This window comes from Papio anubis, chromosome 11 (assembly GCF_008728515.1).
Source record: "Papio anubis isolate 15944 chromosome 11, Panubis1.0, whole genome shotgun sequence".
Lineage (NCBI taxonomy): Eukaryota > Metazoa > Chordata > Mammalia > Primates > Cercopithecidae > Papio > Papio anubis.
The window spans coordinates 46,003,364-46,010,517 of NC_044986.1; the positions used below are offsets into that span (position 1 = coordinate 46,003,364).

At 38.6% G+C, this 7,154-nt stretch overlaps 1 protein-coding gene and 1 pseudogene across 2 annotated transcripts in view; one reads left to right on the forward strand and one right to left on the reverse strand.

The window, feature by feature from the left end:
* Positions 1-2,784: 2,784 nt before the first annotated feature.
* On the reverse strand, positions 2,785-6,243 carry LOC116268618 (annotated as a pseudogene).
* Positions 5,809-7,154, forward strand: part of ATAD1 (ATPase family AAA domain containing 1) — an 89,644-nt gene continuing 88,298 nt past the window's right edge. For both annotated transcript variants that reach the window (XR_651823.4, XM_009214928.4), the window contains exon 1: positions 5,809-6,390. The gene's annotated coding sequence lies outside the window, so the exon portion shown is untranslated. The remainder of the gene's footprint in view (positions 6,391-7,154) is intronic.

The following is a 7,154-nucleotide window of genomic DNA, read 5'->3' on the forward strand; positions in this document are numbered from 1 at the left end:
CTCAGTGTTTACAATATAAAAGCAAAAACTAGGGATAACTGATCTAATGCTGAACTTGTCTCCTTCTAGGAATATGTAAAATTCATTTATGGTATATAAACCATTTTTTTAAGCCCAGTTGATTTTTTTATGTTTAATAATTATCAAAATTTAAAAGTATTTACTTGATTATACAAAAATACTAATGATAATTTGGAATAATTTTTAACACTGAGAAGCATTATGGTCAAGAAAGTTTAACACAATTTAAATTTTTATATAAAATTTGTTGCATGGAAATATGATACAGTCATCATCAATAAAAGATATCCACACATAATATATGTTATATCCAAATAAAAATCTGTATCAGAATTGGAAAAAAAAATTCAAGTTCAAAGAGAAAAAAGAATGATGTAAAATTTCCCATTGTAAAGAAAGCGTGTTCATTTTTTAAATGTTTTGATGGATAATGGTAACAAATTACTATGGTATTTATGAATATTGGATACATTTAAGAATTCTACTTTAAATGCTACATAGGCCAGGCACAGTGGCTTACGCCTGTAATCCCAACACTTTGGGAGGCTGAGGCGGGTGGATCACCTGAGGTCGGGAGTTTGAGACCAGCCTGGCCAATATGGCGAAACCCTGTCTCTACTTAAAATACAGGTGAAACCCCGTCTCTACTGAAAATACAAAAAAATTAGCAGGGCATGGTGGCAGGTGTGTGTAATCCTAGCTACTCGGGAGACTGAGACAGGAGAGAATCGTTTGAACCCGGGAGGCAGAGGTTGCAGTGAGCCGAGATCGTGCCATTGCACTCCAGCCTGGGTAACAAGAGCAAAAACTCTGTCTCAAAAAAAAAAAAAAAAATTACATAACTAGGAAATTACTTCCTTTGCACCTACTTAAACTTACAATAAAAAAGTTCAATTCTAACTCGACCATGTGTAAGGAGGAAAAGTTTTTCCAAATTGTTTGTGGGATAAGCTAACAAAAAAGTTTAAAGACCCTTACTCTAGCAAAACTGTCATATATTGAAAGCAGAAACACGTATAGGGAAATTCATGTAAATATTATTTAAAACAGCAAAAAATTAGAACCTAAATGTTCCATATAGATAAATCAAATGTGATATTTTCATATGATAAAACATTATACAGCAGGTTAAACAAATAAATTAGATGAATTTATCAACATGGAAATATTGCAAGCTTTATCAGATACTAGTTAAATCTGATTCTCAGAATTACATTGGGCTCATCCTTCTTTCATTTCTCATTCTTCTCATGACAGAGAAACCCATCCAGAAAGTAGAATAGGCGTGACATTGCCCAAACTTTGGCCCTGAAGCAGAGAACTCTGAGTGGGTATGTAACATGATCATATCGCAGTTCTAATCATGGAGCCTTCATCATTATGTAAGGTATTTTAATGACTACACTTGCTGGGAGTGGAAGGGAGATTAAACGGCTCAAATAACCAATTAGGAGGAAAAGGATTTCCTCATCATCTAGTCTTGCGTGACATAATGACGTTTCTGTCAACAACAGCCCGCATATGCCAAGGCAGTCCCATGATTATAATGGAGCTGAAAAATTCCTATCGCCTTGTGAACCTAGCCATCCTAACGTCATGAAGTAAGCATTACTCGCAGTTTGTGGTGATGCTGGTGCAAGCAAACTTACTGCGCTGTCAGTCATATAAGAGTATGGCACATTCAATTATGTACACTATGTAATACTTGATAATGATAACAACTGTTACCAGTTTATGTATTTACTATACCATACTTTTAATTGTTCTTTTAGAGTGTACTCCTTCTACTTCAGCTCCATGTTGTTACTAACTCTGAAGAGCTTCCGGTGGACAAAATGTGGATGTGGAAGACAGTGATACTGATGATCCTCACCATGTGTAGGCCTGTGCTTACATGGGTTTTTGTGTCTTAGTTTTTAATAAAATAAGTTTAAAAAATTTTTTAAAAATTAATTTAAAAATAGAAAAAAGCTTATAGGATATAAAGAAAATATCATTGATATGTAATAATAACTTATTACTTTGTTATTATTTAATAACTTATTGAAGAAATTTTTTATAAATTATAGCCTAGTGTACAGTGTTTATGCAGTTTACAGTAGTGTATAATAATGTCCTAGGCCTTCACAGTGACTCACCACTCACTCATTGACTCACCCAGAGCAACTTCCAGTCCTGCAAGTCCCATTCATAGTAAATGCCTTATACAGGTATACCATTTATCTTTTATATCATATTTTTACTGTACCTTTTCTATATTTAGGTATATTTAGATACACAAATACTGACCATTATGTTACACTTGCCTACAGTACTCAGTATAGTAGCATGCTGTACAGGTTTGTAGCCTAGAAGCAACAGACTATACCACATAGCTTAGGTGTGTAGTGGGCTACACCATCTAGGTTTGTGCAAGTACACTTTATCATGTTTGCACAAAGACAAAATTGTCTATGGATTCATGTCAGAACAAATCCCTGTTATGTGACACATGGCTATGTTTGGAACCACTGCTTGCCTGGAAAGAGGAAGTAAGGTACTTATTTACTTACATATGAATGATGGATAAAAGAAATATTAGTGATTTCACAAATATCCAATGGCGAGATAAGTGAAAATGACTCTTAGCAAGAAATTAATTATATACTAATAAAATCAGTTGTGGAGTTATTTTCTGTAGGAAAGCAAAATCCATACCATAATGCCCAGTAGTAACAATTAAATTGTTTGCTTATTCATACGAATTCTATTCTACTCTTTCTGTTTAGGGAAATCTGCTTAAACATTTGAGTATTATTTTATTGTCTTTTCTTTTTCTTTTTAAATTAAAGGTCGCTTACTAGTCTGGTTTCCACTAGTGGCCATAACCAAGGGAGAGGAACCAGCTGGCGTGGGAAGGGGTCATCTCCACAACATTCCATTTATACACAGAACTAAACAGACAAGCACAGAGTCACTGTTGTGGTTAGAAGTTGTAGCATAGGAAGGGGGAGGAACAGGTGGAGAGCGGGGTTGTTTTTAAAATATATATATAGGCCTTCCCCAACTGGGGTTCCTGGGGGAAGTTGGTCTGCTTCAACCCAAGAGGAAGCAGAATATCCAAGCAGTTTGGGAAGGCCAGAACTGTCAGGGATGGAGAGAGGAGGAAAATCCAGGGAGTTGGGGGTCTGTTTGGCAATGGGGGTAAAGGGAGTGCCTTCCCTCTGCTGGGATTCCCCCAGCCCCTCCAGTCTGGCAGGAAGGGGGCAGCCTGCAATCCCTGAGGGCAGGTCTGGGACTACTAGATTCTCCAGGAAAGGGGCTGGAGGGGATCACAAAGGTTTGTCCTCCAGGAAGATGACGGTGCTGACCCCTAGCTTCTTCTTGATGGTGTCCTTGGAGCTGGCATAGATCATTTTGCTCTTAATGGATGCAGACTCAGAGGCCCAGAAGACAAACACCAGGTCCTTCTTCTTGCTGTCCTTGGTGGCATCATAGGGGGCGTAGGGCAGTCCTTACCTGTCAGCATCTTGACAAAGGTGGTATAGGGATCATCAATGGTTTGGTCCACATTAATTACCAGGATCTTGTTGGCCTCTGTGAGAATGATGTTCTTCTTGTACTCACTCAGGCAGAAGAGCAGCAACTTCTTGCGCTTCTTCGCCTTTTCTAGTGTTGAAGACTTGCACACTTTCCTGTCACTGAACAACTGGATGACATCATCAAAGACAGCCACATGGGAGCCCATGTTTCCAAAAGTGAAAAGGAAATGGCAAGGAGAGCCGCTGCAGCTGCTGCCAGGAACTGACTGGACATTTAAATATTTTGAAAATGAAGTCTTATTTTCTCAATGACCCTGTTAAAAAATCAGTAATAACATAAAATGGGGCTGTAATAAGAACAATAATGATAATAACTATATTTATTATTACTAACATTTGTTGATAACACTTAATGGAGTCATTAAAGGGTATGTATGGTCTTATGAAGCCCTCTCGCATGTTTGCATTTTCTCCCCAGGTCTCTGCAAATATGTTTCTATAAGGACAGTGTGGGGTAAGCACTGTCACACAAGTAATAATGAATATTTATTAATTGTATACTACTACTAAATGACCTACCGGCATGATCTACTTAAATACCTCTTATGTATCTCTTAAAATTTGCTGCTACACTGCTTCTCTACCAAAAGTACTAAAGCCATCCTTCTCTGATAGCAGCTGAGGCTATATTATAATTTCTGCAATTTTCTACCTTCAGGAGTTTTCTCCCTAAGGTTTCCAGTATTCTGAACATACTCTCCTGGCAAACTCCTCCCATCAGCTCACCAGACATGCCTAGACAAGTTCTAACCTCAACTGTGAATGCAGCCTTTATGTGAGTACTCTACCAGAGAAGGGAGAAAGGGAGAAAAGAAATGTTATCAGAATTATTGTATTCATTAACTTTCATAATATATATGTGAAAGGAGAATACAGTGGAATAAGGATTGTGGCCATGCACATAACATTAAACTAGATTGCTATCTGTTGATAAAGATTTCCAATTTCTTGCTACATTTATTTTTATTTACTTTTTATTATTTTTTTAAGAGACAGGGTCTCACTATGTTGCCCAGGCTGGTCTTGAACTCCTGGGCTCAAGTGATCCTCCCGTCTCAGCCTCCCAAAGTGCTGGGATTACAGGTGTGAGCTACTGCAGTGGCCTCTTGCTACATTTAATACTTCACATTACTCCATTCTTTTCTTTGGAGCAGACTGAAGCATTCCTTTTTTCCTCTTTTTCTTTTTTTGAGACAGAGTCCCACTCTATTGCCTAGGATGGAGTGCAGTGGCACGATCACAGCTCACTGCAGCCTCAACCTCCCAGGTCCAAGTGATTCTCCTACCTCTCAGCCTCGAGTAACTGGAACTACAGGCATGTGCCACAACACCCAGCTAATTTTGGTATTTTTTGTAGAGAGGGTTTCGTCATGTTGTCCAGGCTGGTCTTGAACTTGGGCTCCAGTGATCCTCCTGCCTCAGCCTCCCAAAGTGCTGGGATTACAGGTGTGCACCCCCGGCCTCTGAAGCATTCCTTGAGTCAGATATGCCTGGTGTTGTTTTACTCAACCTGAGTCACCTTTTGGTTCCCTATTCACCACTACCTACTGCCTTACCCTTAAAGGGCAGGTACTTACTATGTATACTCAGATCATAAATTCCTCAGGAAGCTATTTATCATGAAGTTAAAAGTACAGTTTCTGGAACAAGATGGTTTGTTTTCAAATTTTGCTCTGCCACTTACCAGTTGTGAGATCTTTGGCAAGTTACTTAATCTCTATGTACCCAGGTCCTCATCTGTAAAATGGAGATGATAATAGTAGCCATCTCTTTGGGTTTTTAATTTTTTTTTTTTTTTTTTTTTTTTTTTTGAGATGGAGTCTCACTCTGTTGCTCAGGCTGGAGTGTAGTAGCACGATCTCAGCAAGCTGCAACATCCCCCTACCAGGTTCAAGCGATTTCCCTGTCTCAGCCTCTTGAGTAGCTAGGATTACAGGCACCTGCCACAATGCCCGGTTAATTTTTATATTTTTAGTAGAGATGGGGTTTCACCATGTTGGCCAGGGTGATCTCGAACTCCTGACCTCAAGTGATCTGCTCGCCTTACCCTCCCAAAGTTGCTGGGATTACAGGCATGAACCATCGCACCCGGCCTCTCATTGGGTTTTTATAAGGATTGAATGAGGGTGTATGCGTGTAAAATCACTTAGGACAAGCCTGACACACAGAAAGCACTATATAAGTGTTAGTTGTTATTATTATTGAGTGCAGGTACTCTGTCTAACTCAATTGTACTCTCTTTGCTGCCCTCTCTGACACCTGGTATATTGTTTGATACATGATAAGCTTTCAGTAAAGGCTGAATGAGAGATGAATAACTATCATCAAATAAAAGATAGGAGATAAGAAAATAAATATTTTCTTAGTCCTTTGAGATATCCCAGTAAAACAGTACTTTTGAAATAATTGTATATCTTTTATTATAATTCTATGTCACACCAATGTTTCGGTTGAGAGTCTAAGAAGGCTGCATTTGCCTCTGAATCGATCTATGGTCAAGGCTTCGTATTGTGGGAACAGCTCAATCATATTGACCTGGCACATGCTTCTCTGAAGTCACATGTCCAGCATTATGACATGAGCAAGAATGCACATAACCTCTTGATTCCACTCATTCGAAGTTCTCTGTGGGGACTAGGTTCAGAAGATGTCAGCTCCCCCGTAGACCAGCTTCCCAGAGAATGTCGCCTGCAAACTAGAATGATGCTAGTCCCAGCTTAACTGTGCAAAGAGAAAACCAGAACGGGCTCCCCAAGAACCAGGTTCATTCATTTACAGTTGTCAGAAGGTACAGTAACATTTAGAATCAAAACTTCATATAGGCTCTAGTGTAAAGCTTGACAACTCCTAACTACATCTTAGCTTTCACTTCAGTGGAAGCATCTCATAATGCTAGCAGTATTTTTAAGTATCAGAGAGATGCTCAGTTAAGTTTGATACGCTCCATGATTAAAAGACTATATACTTTTTCAATTATAAACAAACATACAAATAAAACTTATCAGCTGGATATAATATAGCCCTGAGATAAAAATATCATCATATATTACTTTACATTATGATGTCATGTTATGTTCTTTCTACGCTTTCGTGTGGGACATTATGTATGTTCTTTCTACACTTTGGTACAGGACATTATCTGGAAAGACCTTAATCACTATTTATATTTTATGTTTTCCAGAGGGAACATCAAGAGAGGAAATGTCAAACTTAAGAAATATTCTGTTCCCTGAAGCGGGGGAAAAAAGGGATATGAGGCCTTGTTAATTACAAATCAAACATAGTAATATACCTGTTTCCTCAGTTGCAGTAGAAATAACCAAAATTCCCTCAAATGTGCACTCCTAATTTTGTTCAAGAAACTAATGTTTCTCTTTCAAACAAGTTCTGATGAAATTATCATTTTCTTTTTTCTTTTTCAGAGACAGGGTCTCACTCTGTCACCTAGGCTGGAGTGTAATGGCGCAATCATGGTTCACTGCAGCCTCAATCTCCTGGGCTCAAGTGATCCTCCCACCTCAGCCTTCAAGTAGCTGGGACTACAGGGGCACA